At 39.2% G+C, this 18788-nt stretch overlaps 1 protein-coding gene and 1 long non-coding RNA gene across 6 annotated transcripts in view; one reads left to right on the forward strand and one right to left on the reverse strand.

Annotated features, from left to right (window-relative positions):
- LOC139983616 (uncharacterized) overlaps positions 1-3850 on the reverse strand; it is a 121223-nt gene extending 117373 nt beyond the window's left edge. Inside the window, exons 1-3 of one of the 2 annotated variants that reach the window (XR_011798769.1) lie at positions 3555-3850; positions 2537-2755; positions 1332-1459 (exon numbers count right to left, since the gene is read on the reverse strand). The gene's annotated coding sequence lies outside the window, so the exon portion shown is untranslated. The remainder of the gene's footprint in view (positions 1-1331; positions 1460-2536; positions 2756-3554) is intronic. The other variant, XM_071997275.1, reaches the window with a different exon arrangement.
- A 368-nt stretch (positions 3851-4218) lies between these two features.
- LOC139983690 (uncharacterized) lies at positions 4219-14217 on the forward strand. 4 transcript variants are annotated; one of them, XR_011798793.1, is made up of 4 exons: positions 4219-4559; positions 5488-5650; positions 7505-12083; positions 12288-14217. It is a non-coding gene; the product is annotated as an uncharacterized lncRNA (long non-coding RNA). The 4 variants fall into 4 exon arrangements; XR_011798792.1 differs by having other exon boundaries at positions 7505-10683; positions 10888-14217; XR_011798791.1 differs by having other exon boundaries at positions 7505-8756; positions 8962-14217.
- The last annotated feature ends 4571 nt before the right edge of the window (positions 14218-18788 follow it).

Raw genomic sequence — 18788 nt, forward strand, 5'->3', positions numbered from 1 at the left:
GTGTTACAGTGAACAATAACCGCCGAAATTCAAAATGTGTGACGTCACCAAAGCTTAATAAATTCCGGCGAACCCTGGGTCTGCTTTCCAACTGGATAGTCCTAAATATCAAATATGAGCTCAATTGAGGTTTTTCTTATCAAGTTTAAGTAGGAATCAGACTTAATATTTTGGGTTTTCATTGGGTTATAGTTGGGTAGGCAGGCAGCAACTTTAATCCTCCTAGAACGCTATCGCAAATAGAATAAATGTATTCATCTGTACTCCAGTAAAATAACAAATCAAATCAATATTCATAAACTTGTCCATTAAAGCACTATATAAAGTACTCACCCAGGGGCACTACTCACCCCAGGGGCACTACTGAACCATGGGGCACTACTCAGTACTCACCCTGGGCACTACTCTCCACAGGGGCACAACTAACTGTGAGGGGTAGTACTCAGTCTGGGTTACCCCTCCCTCTGGGGAACTACCAGTACTCACTACAGGGGCACCACAATGCCACATGTCCCGAGGCACTACTCGACCTGATGGCACTACTCACCACAATGGCACCATTCGCCACAGGGCACTATACACCTGAAGGCACTACTAGCCCCCAGGGTACTACTCGCCCCAAGGCTGTGGTTTAACGTGATATCCAACCCGTGCAAAATATTTAAACACCAACCAACGAATGTAACGGATATATGCAAAATGTAATTCACATGTTGATAATTAGTATCAGACATATTAGTTGTATCTTTTCACTAATTGAATGATGCAAGTTAAGTAGCTCAATTGGGAACAAGTGTTGAGAAACAGATATTTTAAAGTTGGCATTTCTTGGAGGTGTACTGTACGTCTGACACCAATTGTACTTTTTGACCAAATTTAATTTTTTTTGCCAAAAGGGGGTTTATACCTATTGACATAATTGCCCTGTACTGACAAATCAACAGACGTCTTGACATGCCTTTTTTGAGCTGTAGTGAATTAGTTGTTCAAAGTTCAATTGCAGTTTAACTTTAGATTGTAAATTGTAGTTAGGGAGTTTCATGGAAATAAAAGTTCTTCAATATATATATATATGTGTCAGTAGGCCTACTCTTTAATAATACTGTACAGTATATCTGTATTCCACATGTGTCCTTTGAACATTGCTTGATAGGGGCCTACTTGGTTTAGATACTGTACTTGCTGTAGATGTCTAATTGGGTTGACAAACATGTCAGTTTATGCACAAAATTAGTTTTGACCACTTTTAGGTGGTCAAAACCCTCCGGTTTAAACCGGCCAACCCTGTATCCAACCCAGGATCATAGGCTGTAGTTTGACATCATACTTACCTTGAATATCATACAAGTTTCTTCACTATAACTGTCATCTGTGGAGGGCAACTGGTGTTCTTTGAGCAACGTCGCTTGTCTGCAGTTACTGTTTTTGGGTCGATTTTATGTTGACAACAATAAACTCTCTGTAAATGGAGCATAAAATTATTGTACAGTAACAAGAATTTAAATTTAACATATACTCAACAAAATCTTATACACATGAATTGTGTACATAAATACATTTTCAAGTTGTACATTTTTCCAATGGTGCATACTAAGTTTCATGGGCAGTTTGATCTTGTGTAGCCTACTCATCAGTCTCTGCTTGGTTACTGGTATATCATGTCACTTTCTCACAAAAAGATATTCTCGGTATGTTCTGATTTCCTTAAGCATGATAAGGGCTAAAATAGTCTCATGGTATGTAATTAATAGGAGTTTTACATTAAATGTTAAATCCAGAAAATTACAACTACAGGTAAGCAAATTTTGCGTGAAACTTTATAACTCATAACTACTGTACATACTACATGGAAATATTTTGTTTGGTCAGAATTATAAGCATTATAAATACACTTTCTCAGCAGTACCAAAAATGGGAGGGACCAAACTTTCTGAGGGTGGGGGAGGGGGTGGATGTCAAACTTTTGGAAGAAAAGGTCAGGGCAAAATTATATTGTACAAATATTGGTAGGGTGAACAAACTGGGGGGAGGAGTTTTGGACTTGCTCCATCAGTAATGATCCCATTAGTAAATGATTAGAGTAAGCTTGATGTCTTTCTTCATAAAGGCCTTAAGAGAATATTAAAAATGCATTGACCAACAAGAATATCTAATGAAGGATAAGAGAGAAAGCTAATAGAGAGGCAGTGAACATTACAATAAAAAAAAACGGAGAGGAGAATGGCTGGGCCATGTTTTGAGAATAAACCGAAATGACAAGCTAAGAAGGAGAAGACTGAAAGAAACCTGGAGGAGAACAGTGGAAACGGAGAGATCCAATCTTGGTCTACTGAGTTGGACAGAAGTAGAACAGAGAGCAACAGGCCGGATAGGATAGAGCAGACTGATCAATGGCCCAATTCTTCACGAGGAGAGAAGGAACTAAGTAAAGTCATCAGTAATTTATCATTGAAAACTGTCAGTGTCAATCCTGCATATATTTTATAAAAGAAATTACCAGAGCGAATCCTGCAAATATGTATGAAAATGTTTGTACCTTAAAAACATTCTTCACCCATTTCAGTTTCATAATATGTTTTATATGTAAGAAGCGTGTTGAGAGATTTAGATTCAAAGTTGCATTTCCAGTCCAACACAGCTTCCTTCATTGAGTATGGAAGGCGAATCGTTGCAGTAATATGTTCTTCACTATCCACTGATGGTACAGTAGTTTCTCAAAATTTGTGACTTTAAATGGACATTCTGGTAATATTTTCTGAAATATAAAATAAAACTTGTAAGTGAAAGTATAGTACATTTCCAAGGTGACAGCTGAAACAAAAACACACAATCTTATGATGGGGTTAACTTGTAATAGTGTTTTACTGTTCGCATATTTACAAATTACAAATTACAACAAATAGAGTAAAAACTTCTTTGGTATGTGGAGCAAGTCCACTGTTGGACCACTTACATGCACGCCTGCATTACTCAAAATACAGACTCCGGTACCAGTAGTCCAGTACTAGTTCGATTACCGTACAACTCTGATATTTATATGCCTAGTCTAGGCCTAGTTGTTTGTTAATGAACATAGGTAAAGATCATGATGTTTCTTGTGTAATGATCTATCTAATATTGCAGTATTTTATTTAATATAGATTGGCTTTCTCTCCCTTTTTTAGAGATGAAATGACCCACATACTACTACTAGGTAATGGTCACACTGACTAAATTAGGCTTAGGCCTAGAGACAAACAGTCTCTCTGCCAAAGGCAGGTTACTCATAATACCCCTCTCCATAACTCCTCATCCCAAACACAGCCATGAAGGCATATATAAAGTGTTTTGAGTTAGCATAGACTAAGCTGAGCAGTAAGCTTGTTGTAACTTGTATTTGTAAGTAGCCTAGCCTAGTCAGTAGTACCTCTAGTAGTACTAAAGTAGTAGCGCAAGTAGGAAAGTTTGTGCTGCCCTAACGACAACGTTTGCTTATCTCTTTCTCACATTACCGTGGACTTCATTATAAAACACATAATCATGGACTTCGTTATTAAACAGTGTAGGCTACTTACTGATAAAGCAGGAATATCGCATAATTAGCCATATCTGACTGCAGAATCCATTTCGCAACCAAGAACTTTCACCTGAACTTTCATCGAGTTGAGGTACTTTATAAATATGGGCGGAGCCTAAATTCCTAATACGGCAAATATTCATGTTTGCGCAATATTTGCGCTAGCGGTCTAGGAAAAAATACTCGCCGCCAGATACGGGCTCCCGGTCGCGAATTTTTTTCCCCAAACGGTCCACTATTTGCATACTCCCGCCAACAAAAACCAGTGTCTAATATTCACAATTTCGAGGAAGCAAATAAACCTTGCGCAAGATCGTGATACGTGGCGGAGGTTAATCACTGAGCATGTCGGATGGACGAGACTCAACTCACTATTACTACTAATATAGGCACCGCCCATTCGCCTGTTGTTTCCATGGTTATAACCTATGTATATGAGCTTGCCGAAGGTTACGAAATTATCGGAAAAGCCGTGCGCGACAAAATTATATGTAATGATTAAGTGACATACATATTAGTTACTATTTATAAATATATGTTATGCAAATATAAATAGGTCAAACATAAGCTATACATACGAGGAGTACGAGTAGTCTTTATATAATACTGTAACGCCCTGGGTGTTCGGGATGCATGTACTCCGATTCGAACACGCCCACGGCTACTCAGAATATGTTTCCCCGAGTTTTAAGAATAATTGACTATGCGATATGTTGCCCATTCACTCAGCATTCCACTTACTTTTGTTCTATTTTGCAAGTCTTTCTCGCTCTCCCCGTCGTCTGCCATCACCAGCATTCCAGGCATTACCTCTTCTATCTCCTGTTAAGCGTTTATCTATTTTACTATAGCTTGCTCTCTATACCTTGTTTAATTAAGACGGTGTTGCTTGTTATGTTTATTTGTGTTTTGGAAGACTTGGTTTATTTCGTTGATGTTCGGGCAGAGAACTGGAGACCAGCAGTGAGCAGCACGGCTATTGCAGTTTAGTATTATTTTAAAGGTAAGGTTGTTTTATTTATTTTAGAGAGCGGGTCCAGGAGTGAGGGCTGACTACGGGCGCCATTTCCTATTGTATTTTATAACTGACAATTTCCCGTCCTGGTTGGCTTCGTTGCATGTAATTTAAACAGGTGGTAAGGTAAAATTAGGGTTCTCTCAGAGGTATTGTAATAGCTAATCTAGGCACATTGAGCAGTATTTGTCCAGCCTGTCGTTGGCGCCCCGTGTTGGGTATTCACTCTCGTAATTCTTAAGAGCCGTGCTGCCCACGCCCTGGTACGTAGTTTATTAGTTATTTAGTTCAATTGAATTTTTGCTCGTTCATGTTTGAGTACGGCAGAAAGACACTGCCTTGTTTTTGTCAAGTGTATGTTTTCAAGTGGATTAATCAAATCGGTGAATGAGACCCACCCAGTTCTCGTAAACTATATTCTTCCCTATATTTGTGTATTGGTTTAATAAGCCCTGCTGGCATTATTCTTCGCCTCCCCCTTTCCCCTTCCCTGACATCAGTTGGCCTCAAGCTGCCTGATAACCCACGCTGCCGCTCTGCCTGGGTACAGGGGCGTTACAATACGGAATAACTTATATATGGGAAGTTGTAATCAATTATTCGGTGTAAAGTTTTTGTCACACACGGCGCCCCATAGTATTGACATCAGTAGTAATACGTGACAATTTCGATGTCAACTTTTACGTGTCATTTTTTGTACGTGTCAATTTACATGTCAATTTTTAAATGTCAAGTTAGATGTCAAATTTAGATGTCAATTTTTAGATGTCAATTTAGATGTCAAATTTAGATGTCAATTTTTACGTGACAATTTAGATGAATACACATGAATTGAGTACATGTCAAATTAGTAATAATACATTTCAAGTTTGTAATTCATGCCACTGTGGTTCTTTTGGCGTTCCATATACGACAGATATCAGTCAATCTTCTCTATGGTTGACTGACTTTGATGAAATAACCAAAGAAGAAAACATTTGGCGCCAAAATTTAGGTTGTGTCAAACTCAGAGCAGCGTGGTTTGCATGAAGACGTTGATGTGCTGACTTTTGGACTGCGTGTGCCGATATAGTGTGAATGTGAGTAAAATATTCCAATTGAAATATTTATTGGTAGGCCATGCATACGTCAAAGTGATAACTTCAAACCCAAGCGTGGAAATATCTGCTTAGCACTTTCTTAAACTTACTTAATGATTAAAAGAAACCTGTTGTTTTTGGTACACGTGTTTCTTCAAGAAATAGTTGTTAACATTTATTTAACGACTCAACAGTGTACTACTATTAAATTTCCTTATTGACAAATTCAGTATCCGTACTACGTAAAAAAATCAGGGAGGTGTTTCTGTCTGGATAGTGTTTACACGGGTCCAAAAATCGGGAACCGGGTACCCGAGGGCCGTTACCCGTCGAGTATCCGGGTACCCGGGAAAAATTTGTTTACCCTCGTGTATCACGATTTTCAAGAAATTACATATTGGATGCTGTAATAAATGCATTATATTCTCTACTGACAATGTTTTCATGTTCAAATACGTAGGTGTAAGATAAGGAATAAAACCTCCCTCAATAATTTGTATTTGCTTCTGTTTCTTTCATTAACTTGTTAATAAATTAATTATTTAATTATAATTAGCATTACTACTAACATCGCACTGCCGCCGCTGCTTATGCTAGCTCGTGCACGTCTATTGGATCAAACCATATAAATATCCAATTTAGCTCTTAAACAGTTTTAAATACTACTACTCTCTATTATGCAGGCCCAAGGTTCGCATTAGCCGCGAGATTTCGCGATTCGGGCAATTTGATCGCATTTGGAATAAACGATTAGTAAAAAGCCACTTGCGATTACTACTTTTTAGTTATCCCGTCTATAATCCATAAACATCGCGTAAAATTCCTTGTCAGCCTTTCCTTCTTTGAAATAAACGAATGAATAAATAATAATTTCTTCCACATGGTAGCCTAACACCACACTAAGTCAATGAGAAACTAGCTAAGCCTAACCATCTGTTTATTTGCTGGAGTTGTGACGCAGTTGTAAGACATCCATGGAATACTTTCGTCATTGCTGTTACGTTCGACCACATGGTTGCCTAACACCACACTAAGTCAATGGGGGTAGTCTAGCCTAGCCATCCGTTTATTAGCTGAAATTGTGACGCAGTTATAAGATATCTATGGAAAGCTTTCGTTATTGCTGTTATCTTCGAACACATGGTAGCCTAACAACACACTAAGTCAATGGGAAATCAGCCTAACCATCGGTTTGCAATTTTTTTTAAACAATTAAACTTTGCGTATGATTCGGGTAATAAATTAGGAACCGGGTATTATCGCGTCGAGTGGGCCCCAGTCTTCATGCTACTAGTAGTAAACCATTTAATCGTACATGCTATATGCCTGCCTTGTTTTCAGCTCCTTGCAGCAGTCGGTTGGGAACGTTAGGCCTAAGGAAGATACCATTTCTCTGGCTAGGATGAGATGTAGCCAGCTAGGCTACAACACTTTTAAAAACAAGCAAATGTAAACATGTCTCTTATTCCTATTATTAATGAGCCAGGATTAAATGTGTATGCATGATATCCATCTGCACGTACAGCTCGTTATACAAATACTTTTGGCATGGGCAACAAATAGTGCAAAATGTAGCGCTGATGTCAGGCAATATCAGTTGGTGCTTTGTACACCTTAATGGCTAAGTTTATGAGAAATTATTTGAAGGAACTCTGCCTAAACTTAAAGCCTTTTCTAAATTGCTGTAAATGTAACTTTACACCGATCATACCAACCTGCTGGAGAACAACAATAAAGGTTGTGTTCCATGTCTGTTTGTTTCATGCTTGTTTTATGTTTGCTTGTTCGATGTTTTCTTTCTTTAAATTGTGTCGTACCAAATCCAACAACCTTCTTTTTTTCTTCTTATAATAGGTGTAAGACAAATATGTCTACTAAAACAACGGTGTTGTTAGTGAAGGACGATGACAAAGGTTGATTGTGAAGGAAAAAAATAAAGTTGGTGTATATTCCATGTTTGATATTTGTTTGTTCGTTGTTTGTAGTTTTGATTAATGTACTTTTGTTGATGTATTTGTTGTTTCATGTATGTTTTTTTATGGGTTTTTTATGATTTTTCTATCTTGTTTGTACGATGTTTGTCTGTTTGACACCAAATCCAAACATCTCTTTCCTTTTTTCTCGTTTATAGAAGGTGTAAGAAAAAGATGGCTACTGCAACAATGAAACAGTTGGTGAAAGACGATGACCAAGGTTGATTGTGAAGGAAAACAATAAAGGTGGTGTATGTTCCATGTTTGTTTGTTCGTTGTTTGTATTTTTGTTTGATGTACATTTGTTTGATGTACATTTGTTTGATGTACATTTGTTTGATGTATGTTTCTTTGTTATGATGAATGTTTCTTTGATGTATGTTGACAATGTATGTCACTTTGATACCAAATCCAAACATGATTTCTTTTTCTTGTTCCTTTAATTTTCTTATTTTATAGAAGGTTTTAGACAAAGATTGCTACTGCAACAATGAAACAGTTGGTGAAAGACGATGACCAAGGTTGATTGTGAAGGAAAACAATAAAGGTGGTGTTTTTTCCATGTTTGTTTGTTCGTTGTTTGGATTTTTGTTTGATGTATATTTGTTCGATGTATATTTTTTGGATGTTTATTTGTTTGATGTATGTTTCTTTGTTATGGTGAATGTTTCTTTGATGTATGTTTGTAAAATGTAAGTCTGTTTGATACCAAATCGAAACATGATTTCTTTTTTTTCTTATTTTATAGGTGTAAGACAAAGATGGCTACTGCAACAGAGAAACAGTTGGTGAAAGACGATGACCAAGGTTGATTGTGAAGGAAAACAATAAAGGTGGTGTATGTTTCATGTTTGTTTGTTCGTTGTTTGTAATTTTGTTTGATGTATATTTGTTTGACGTTTATTTTTTTGAATGTTTATTTCTTATGATGAATGTTTCTTTGATGTATGTTTGTACAATTTATGTCTGTTTGATACCAAATCGAAACATGTTTTTTTTCTTCTTTTTTCTTTCTTCTTTTCTTTTTCTTTTTCTTATTTTATAGAAGGTTTTAGACAAAGATGACTACTGCAACAAAGAAACAGTTGGTGAAAGACGATGATCAAGGTTGATTGTGAAGGAAAACAATAAAGGTGGTGTATGTTCCAAGTTTGTTCGTTTGTTGTTTGTATTTTTGTTTGATGTATATTTGTTTGATGTATATTTTTGGGATGTTTATTTGTTTGATGTATGTTTCTTTGTTATGATGAATGTATCTTTGATGTATGTTTGTAAAATGTATGTCTGTTTGATACCAAATCGAAACATCATTTCTTTTCTTTTTTTCTTATTTTATAGGTGTAAGAAAAACATGACTACTGCAACAGAGAAACAGTTGGCGAAAGACGATGACCAAGGTTGATTGTGAAGGAAAACAACAAAGGTGGTGTATGTTCCATGTTTGTTTGTTAGTTGTTTGTATTTTTGTTTGATGTATATTTGTTTGATGTATATTCTTTGGATGTTTATTTGTTTGATGTATGTTTGTACAATGTATGTCTGTTTGATAGCAAATCAAAACATGATTTCTTTTTTTTCACTTTTCTTATTTTATAGAAGGTGTTAGACAAAGATGGCTTCTGCAAGAGAGGAACAGTTGGTGAAAGACGATGACCAAGGTTGATTTTGAAGGAAAACAATAAAGGTGGTGTATGATCCATGTTTGTTTGTTTGTTGTTTGTATTTTTGTTTGATGTATATTTGTTTGATGTATATTTTTTGGATGTTTATTTGTTTGATGTATGTTTGTACAATGTATGTCTGTTTGATACCAAATCAAAACATGATTTCCTTTTTCACTTTTCTTATTTTATAGAAGGTGTAAGACAAAGATGGCTACTGCAACAATGAAACAGTTGGTGAAAGACGATGACCAAGGTTGATTTTGAAGGAAAACAATAAAGGTGGTGTATGTTCCATGTTTGTTCGTTCGTTGTTTGTATTTTTCTTTGATGTATATTTGTTTGATGTATATTTTTGGATGTTTATTTGTTTGATGTATGTTTGTACAATGTATGTCTGTTTGATACCAAATCAAAACATGATTTCTTTTTTTCACTTTTCTTATTTTATAGAAGGTGTTAGACAAAGATGGCTACTGCAACAATGAAACAGTTGGTGAAAGACGATGACCAAGGTTGATTTTGAAGGAAAACAATAAAGGTGGTGTATGTTCCATGTTTGTTCGTTCGTTGTTTGTATTTTTCTTTGATGTATATTTGTTTGATGTATATTTTTTGGATGTTTATTTGTTTGATGTATGTTTCTTTGTTATGGTGAATGTTTCTTTGATGTATGTTTGTAAAATGTATGTCTGTTTGATACCAAATCAAAACATGATTTCTTTTTTTCACTTTTCTTATTTTATAGAAGGTGTAAGACAAAGATGGCTACTGCAACAGAGGAACAGTTGGTGAAAGACGATGACCAAGGTTGATTGTGAAGGAAAACAATAAAGGTGGTGTATGTTCCATGTTGTTTGTTCGTTGTTTGTATTTTTCTTTGATGTATATTTGTTTGATGTATATTTTTGGGATGTTTATTTGTTTGATGTATGTTTCTTTGTTATGATGAATGTATCTTTGATGTATGTTTGTAAAATGTATGTCTGTTTGATACCAAATCGAAACATCATTTCTTTTCTTTTTTTCTTATTTTATAGGTGTCAAAAAACATGACTACTGCAACAGAGAAACAGTTGGCGAAAGACGATGACCAAGGTTGATTGTGAAGGAAAACAACAAAGGTGGTGTATGTTCCATGTTTGTTTGTTAGTTGTTTGTATTTTTGTTTGATGTATATTTTTTGGATGTTTATTTGTTTGATGTATATTTTTTGGATGTTTATTTGTTTGATGTATGTTTGTAAAATGTATGTCTGTTTGATACCAAATCAAAACATGATTTCTTTTTTTCACTTTTCTTATTTTATAGAAGGTGTAAGACAAAGATGGCTACTGCAACAGAGGAACAGTTGGTGAAAGACGATGACCAAGGTTGATTGTGAAGGAAAACAATAAAGGTGGTGTATGTTCCATGTTGTTTGTTCGTTGTTTGTATTTTTCTTTGATGTATATTTGTTTGATGTATATTTTTTGGATGTTTATTTGTTTGATGTATGTTTCTTTGTTATGATGAATGTATCTTTGATGTATGTTTGTAAAATGTATGTCTGTTTGATACCAAATCGAAACATCATTTCTTTTCTTTTTTTCTTATTTTATAGGTGTCAAAAAACATGACTACTGCAACAGAGAAACAGTTGGCGAAAGACGATGACCAAGGTTGATTGTGAAGGAAAACAACAAAGGTGGTGTATGTTCCATGTTTGTTTGTTAGTTGTTTGTATTTTTGTTTGATGTATATTTTTTGGATGTTTATTTGTTTGATGTATATTTTTTGGATGTTTATTTGTTTGATGTATGTTTGTAAAATGTATGTCTGTTTGATACCAAATCAAAACATGATTTCTTTTTTTTTTCACTTTTCTTATTTTATAGAAGGTGTTAGGACAAAGATGGCTACTGCAAGAGAGGAACAGTTGGTGAAAGACGATGACCAAGGTTGATTTTGAAGGAAAACAACAAAGGTGGTGTCTGTTCCATGTTTGTTTGTTAGTTGTTTGTATTTTTGTTTGATGTATATTTTTTGGATGTTTATTTGTTTGATGTATATTTTTTGGATGTTTATTTGTTTGATGTATGTTTGTAAAATGTATGTCTGTTTGATACCAAATCAAAACATGATTTCTTTTTTTTTCACTTTTCTTATTTTATAGAAGGTGTTAGGACAAAGATGGCTACTGCAAGAGAGGAACAGTTGGTGAAAGACGATGACCAAGGTTGATTTTGAAGGAAAACAACAAAGGTGGTGTCTGTTCCATGTTTGTTTGTTAGTTGTTTGTATTTTTGTTTGATGTATATTTGTTTGATGAATATTTTTTGGATGTTTATTTGTTTGATGTATGTTTGTACAATGTATGTCTGTTTGATACCAAATCAAAACATGATTTCTTTTTTTCACTTTTCTTATTTTATAGAAGGTGTAAGACAAAGATGGCTACTGCAACAATGAAACAGTTGGTGAAAGACGATGACCAAGGTTGATTTTGAAGGAAAACAATAAAGGTGGTGTATGTTCCATGTTTGTTCGTTCGTTGTTTGTATTTTTCTTTGATGTATATTTGTTTGATGTATATTTTTTGGATGTTTATTTGTTTGATGTATGTTTCTTTGTTATGGTGAATGTTTCTTTGATGTATGTTTGTAAAATGTATGTCTGTTTGATACCAAATCAAAACATGATTTCTTTTTTTCACTTTTCTTATTTTATAGAAGGTGTAAGACAAAGATGGCTACTGCAACAGAGGAACAGTTGGTGAAAGACGATGACCAAGGTTGATTGTGAAGGAAAACAATAAAGGTGGTGTATGTTCCATGTTGTTTGTTCGTTGTTTGTATTTTTCTTTGATGTATATTTGTTTGATGTATATTTTTGGGATGTTTATTTGTTTGATGTATGTTTCTTTGTTATGATGAATGTATCTTTGATGTATGTTTGTAAAATGTATGTCTGTTTGATACCAAATCGAAACATCATTTCTTTTCTTTTTTTCTTATTTTATAGGTGTCAAAAAACATGACTACTGCAACAGAGAAACAGTTGGCGAAAGACGATGACCAAGGTTGATTGTGAAGGAAAACAACAAAGGTGGTGTATGTTCCATGTTTGTTTGTTAGTTGTTTGTATTTTTGTTTGATGTATATTTTTTGGATGTTTATTTGTTTGATGTATATTTTTTGGATGTTTATTTGTTTGATGTATGTTTGTAAAATGTATGTCTGTTTGATACCAAATCAAAACATGATTTCTTTTTTTTTTCACTTTTCTTATTTTATAGAAGGTGTTAGGACAAAGATGGCTACTGCAAGAGAGGAACAGTTGGTGAAAGACGATGACCAAGGTTGATTTTGAAGGAAAACAACAAAGGTGGTGTCTGTTCCATGTTTGTTTGTTAGTTGTTTGTATTTTTGTTTGATGTATGTTTGTACAATGTATGTCTGTTTGATACCAAATCAAAACATGATTTCTTTTTTTCACTTTTCTTATTTTATAGAAGGTGTAAGACAAAGATGGCTACTGCAACAGAGAAACAGTTGGTGAAAGACGATGACCAAGGTTGATTTTGAAGGAAAACAATGAAGGTGGTGTATGATCCATGTTTGTTTGTTCGTTGTTTGTATTTTTGTTTGATGTATATTTGTTTGATGTATATTTTTGGGATGTTTATTTGTTTGATGTATGTTTCTTTGTTATTGTGAATGTTTCTTTGATGTATCTTTGTAAAATGTATGTCTGTTTGATACCAAATCGAAACAATATTTAGATGTACACACATTAAGCCAACAATGCCCTCACACTAAGCCGATGCTGCTGACATACACGAAGTCAACCCTGCTGACACACACTAAGCCAACGCTGCTGACACACACTAAGCCAACGCCTGCAATACACTAAACAAACGTCTGCCGACACACACTAAACCAACGCTTGTGAAACAAACTAAGCCAACGCTGCTAACACACTAAACCAACGCTGCTGACACAAACTAAGCCAACGCTGCTGACACACTAAGGCAACCCTGAACACACAAACTAAGCCAAACGCTGCGTACAAACACTAAGCCAACGCATGTGACACACAAAGCAAACACTGCTGACACACACTAAGGCAACACTGCTGACACACACAAAGCCAACACAGCACACAAACACTACGCCAACGCTGCTGACACTCACTGTTTACTGTGGTAAAACAACGCTGCTGAAACAAAATAAGCACACACACACTAAGCTCAACGCTGCACACTTAACCAACGCCTGCCGACACACATTAAGCCAACGCTGCTGGCACACACTAAGCCAACGCTGCTGACACACTAAGCCAACGCTGCTGACACACTAAGCCAAACACTGCACACAAACACTAAGCCAATGCTGCACACACTGATACCGCTGCTGACACACACACAAAGCCAACGCTGCTGACACACACTAAGCCAACGCTGCCAACAAACACTAAGCCAACGCTGCTGACACACACTAAATTAAACACTGCTTACAAACAGTAAGCCAACCCTGCACACACACACTAAGCCAACGCTGCACACAAACACTTAGTCAACGCTGCTGACACACTAAGCCAACACTGCCCACAAACACTAAGCCAACACACATACACACACTTAGCCAAACGCTGCACTCACACACTAAGCTCAACGCTGCACACTTAACCAACGCCTGCCGACACACACAACGCTGCTGACACACATTAAACCAACGCTGCTGACACACACAAAGCCAACGCTGCTGACACACACTAAGCCAACACTGCACACACCAAAAAGGAAACAATGCTGACACACACTAAGACAATGCTGCTGACACACACTAACCCAACTTAAACACACTTAGCCAACGCTGCTGACACACACTAAGCCAATGCTGCTGACACACACTTAGCCAACGCTAACTGACACACACTAAGCCAACGCTGCTGACACACACACTAAGACAATGCTGCGGACACATACTAAGCCAACGCTGCTTATACACACTAAGCCAACGCTGCTGACACACAGTAAATTAAACACTGCTTACAAACAGTAAGCCAACCCTGCGCACACACACACTAAGCCAATGCTGCGGACACATACTAAGCCAACGCTGCTTACACACACTAAGCCAACGCTGCTGACACACACTAAACCAACGCTGCTGACACACTTAGCCAACGCTGCTGACACACTAAGCCAAACACTGCACACAAACACTAAGCCAATGCTGCACACACTGACACCGCTGCTGCCACACACTAAGCCAACACTGCCTACAAACACTAAGCCAACACACATTCACACACTAAGGTAAACGCTGAACTCACACACCAAGCTCAACGCTGCACACTTAACCAACGCCTGCCGACACACATTAAGCCAACGCTGCTGGCACACACTAAGCCAACGCTGCTGACACACTTAGCCAACGCTGCTGACACACTAAGCCAAACACTGCACACAAACACTAACCCAATGCTGCACACACTGATACCGCTGCTGACACACACTAAGTCAATGCTGCTGACACACACTAAGCCAACGCTGCCAACAAACACTAAGCCAACGCTGCTGACACACAGTAAATAAAACACTGCTTACAAACAGTAAGCCAACCCTGCACACACACACTAAGCCAATGCTGCGGACACATACTAAGCCAACGCATGTGACACACAAAGCAAACACTGCTGACACACACTAAGGCAACACTGCTGACACACACAAAGCCAACACAGCACACAAACACTACGCCAACGCTGCTGACACTCACTGTTTACTGTGGTAGACCAACGCTGCTGAAACAAAATAAGCACACACAAACTAAGCCAAACGCTGCACACACACAGACTAAACCAACGCTGCTGGCACACTAACCAAACGCTGATGACACACACTGAGCCAACGCTGCTGACACACACTTAGCCAACGCTAACTGACACACACTAAGCCAACGCTGCTGACACACACACTAAGCCAATGCTGCGGACACATACTAAGCCAACACTGCTTACACACACTAAGCCAACATTGCTGACACACACTAAACCAACGCTGCTGACACACTTAGCCAACGCTGCTGACACACTAAGCCAAACACTGCACACAAACACTAAGCCAATGCTGCACACTGACACCGCTGCTGCCACACACTAAGCCAACACTGCCTACAAACACTAAGCCAACACACATTCACACACTAAGGCAAACGCTGAACTCACACACTAAGCTCAACGCTGCACACTTAACCAACGCCTGCCGACACACATTAAGCCAACGCTGCTGGCACACACTAAGCCAACGCTGCTGACACACTAAGCCAACGCTGCTGACACACTAAGCCAAACACTGCACACAAACACTAAGCCAATGCTGCACACACTACCGCTGCTGACACACACTAAGTCAATGCTGCTGACACACACTAAGCCAACGCTGCCAACAAACACTAAGCCAACGCTGCTGACACACACTAAATTAAACACTGCTTACAAACAGTAAGCCAACCCTGCACACACACACTAAGCCAACGCTGCACACAAACACTTAGTCAACGCTGCTGACACACTAAGCCAACACTGCCCACAAACACTAAGCCAACACACATACACACACTTAGCCAAACGCTGCACTCACACACTAAGCTCAACGCTGCACACTTAACCAACGCCTGCCGACACACACAACGCTGCTGACACACATTAAGCCAACGCTGCTGACACACACAAAGCCAACGCTGCTGACACACACTAAGCCAACGCTGCCAACAAACACTAAGCCAACGCTGCTGACACACACTAAATTAAACACTGCTTACAAACAGTAAGCCAACCCTGCACACACACACACTAAGCCAACGCTGCACACAAACACTTAGTCAACGCTGCTGGCACACTAAGCCAACACTGCCCACAAACAATAAGCCAACACACATACACACACTTAGCCAAACGCTGCACTCACACACTAAGCTCAACGCTGCACACTTAACCAACGCCTGCCGACACACACAACGCTGCTGACACACATTAAGCCAACGCTGCTGACACACACAAAGCCAACGCTGCTGACACACACTAAGCCAACACTGCACACACCAAAAAGGAAACAATGCTGACACACACTAAGACAATGCTGCTGACACACACTAACCCAACTTAAACACACTTAGCCAACGCTGCTGACACACACTAAGCCAATGCTGGTGGCACACACTTAGCCAACGCTGCTGACACACACTAAGCCAATGCTGGTGACACACACTTAGCCAACGCTAACTGACACACACTAAGCCAACGCTGCTGACACACACACTAAGACAATGCTGCGGACACATACTAAGCCAACGCTGCTTATACACACTAAGCCAACGCTGCTGACACACACTAAACCAACGCTGCTGACACACTTAGCCAACGCTGCTGACACACTAAGCCAAACACTGCACACAAACACTAGGCCAATGCTGCACACACTAACACCGCTGCTGACACACACTAAGTCAATGCTGCTGACACACACTAAGCCAACGCTGCCAACAAACACTAAGCCAACGCTGCTGACACACAGTAAATTAAACACTGCTTACAAACAGTAAGCCAACCCTGCACACACACACTAAGCCAATGCTGCGGACACATACTAAGCCAACGCATGTGACACACAAAGCAAACACTGCTGACACACACTAAGGCAACACTGCTGACACACACAAAGCCAACACAGCACACAAACACTACGCCAACGCTGCTGACACTCACTGTTTACTGTGGTAAACCAACGCTGCTGAAACAAAATAAGCACACACAAACTAAGCCAAACGCTGCACACACACAGACTAAACCAACGCTGCTGGCACACTAACCAAACGCTGATGACACACACTGAGCCAACGCTGCTGACACACACTTAGCCAACGCTAACTGACACACACTAAGCCAACGCTGCTGACACACACACTAAGCCAATGCTGCGGACACATACTAAGCCAACACTGCTTACACACACTAAGCCAACATTGCTGACACACACTAAACCAACGCTGCTGACACACTTAGCCAACGCTGCTGACACACTAAGCCAAACACTGCACACAAACACTAAGCCAATGCTGCACACTGACACCGCTGCTGTCACACACTAAGCCAACACTGCCTACAAACACTAAGCCAACACACATTCACACACTAAGGCAAACGCTGAACTCACACACTAAGCTCAACGCTGCACACTTAACCAACGCCTGCCGACACACATTAAGCCAACGCTGCTGGCACACACTAAGCCAACGCTGCTGACACACTAAGCCAACGCTGCTGACACACTAAGCCAAACACTGCACACAAACACTAAGCCAATGCTGCACACACTGATACCGCTGCTGACACACACTAAGTCAATGCTGCTGACACACACTAAGCCAACGCTGCCAACAAACACTAAGCCAACGCTGCTGACACACACTAAATTAAACACTGCTTACAAACAGTAAGCCAACCCTGCACACACACACTAAGCCAACGCTGCACACAAACACTTAGTCAACGCTGCTGACACACTAAGCCAACACTGCCCACAAACACTAAGCCAACACACATACACACACTTAGCCAAACGCTGCACTCACACACTAAGCTCAACGCTGCACACTTAACCAACGCCTGCCGACACACACAACGCTGCTGACACACATTAAGCCAACGCTGCTGACACACACAAAGCCAACGCTGCTGACACACACTAAGCCAACACTGCACACACCAAAAAGGAAACAATGCTGACACACACTAAGACAATGCTGCTGACACACACTAACCCAACTTAAACACACTTAGCCAACGCTGCTGACACACACTAAGCCAATGCTGGTGACACACACTTAGCCAACGCTAACTGACACACACTAAGCCAACGCTGCTGACACACACACTAAGACAACGCTGCGGACACATACTAAGCCAATGCTGCTGACACACACTAAGCCAACACTGCACACACCAAAAAGGAAACAATGCTGACACACACTAAGACAATGCTGCTGACACACTAACCCAACTTAAACACACTTAGCCAACGCTGCTGACACACACTAAGCCAATGCTGGTGACACACACTTAGCCAACGCTAACTGACACACACTAAGCCAACGCTGCTGACACACACACTAAGACAATGCTGCGGACACATACTAAGCCAACGCTGCTTATACACACTAAGCCAACGCTGCTGACACACACTAAACCAACGCTGCTGACACACTTAGCCAACGCTGCTGACACACTAAGCCAAACACTGCACACAAACACTAGGCCAATGCTGCACACACTGACACCGCTGCTGACACACACTAAGTCAATGCTGCTGACACACACTAAGCCAACGCTGCCAACAAACAATAAGCCAACGCTGCTGACACACAGTAAATTAAACACTGCTTACAAACAGTAAGCCAACCCTGCACACACACACTAAGCCAATGCTGCGGACACATACTAAACCAACGCTGCTTATAC

Source organism: Apostichopus japonicus, chromosome 16 (genome assembly GCF_037975245.1).
Source record: "Apostichopus japonicus isolate 1M-3 chromosome 16, ASM3797524v1, whole genome shotgun sequence".
Classification (NCBI taxonomy): Eukaryota; Metazoa; Echinodermata; class Holothuroidea; order Aspidochirotida; family Stichopodidae; genus Apostichopus; species Apostichopus japonicus.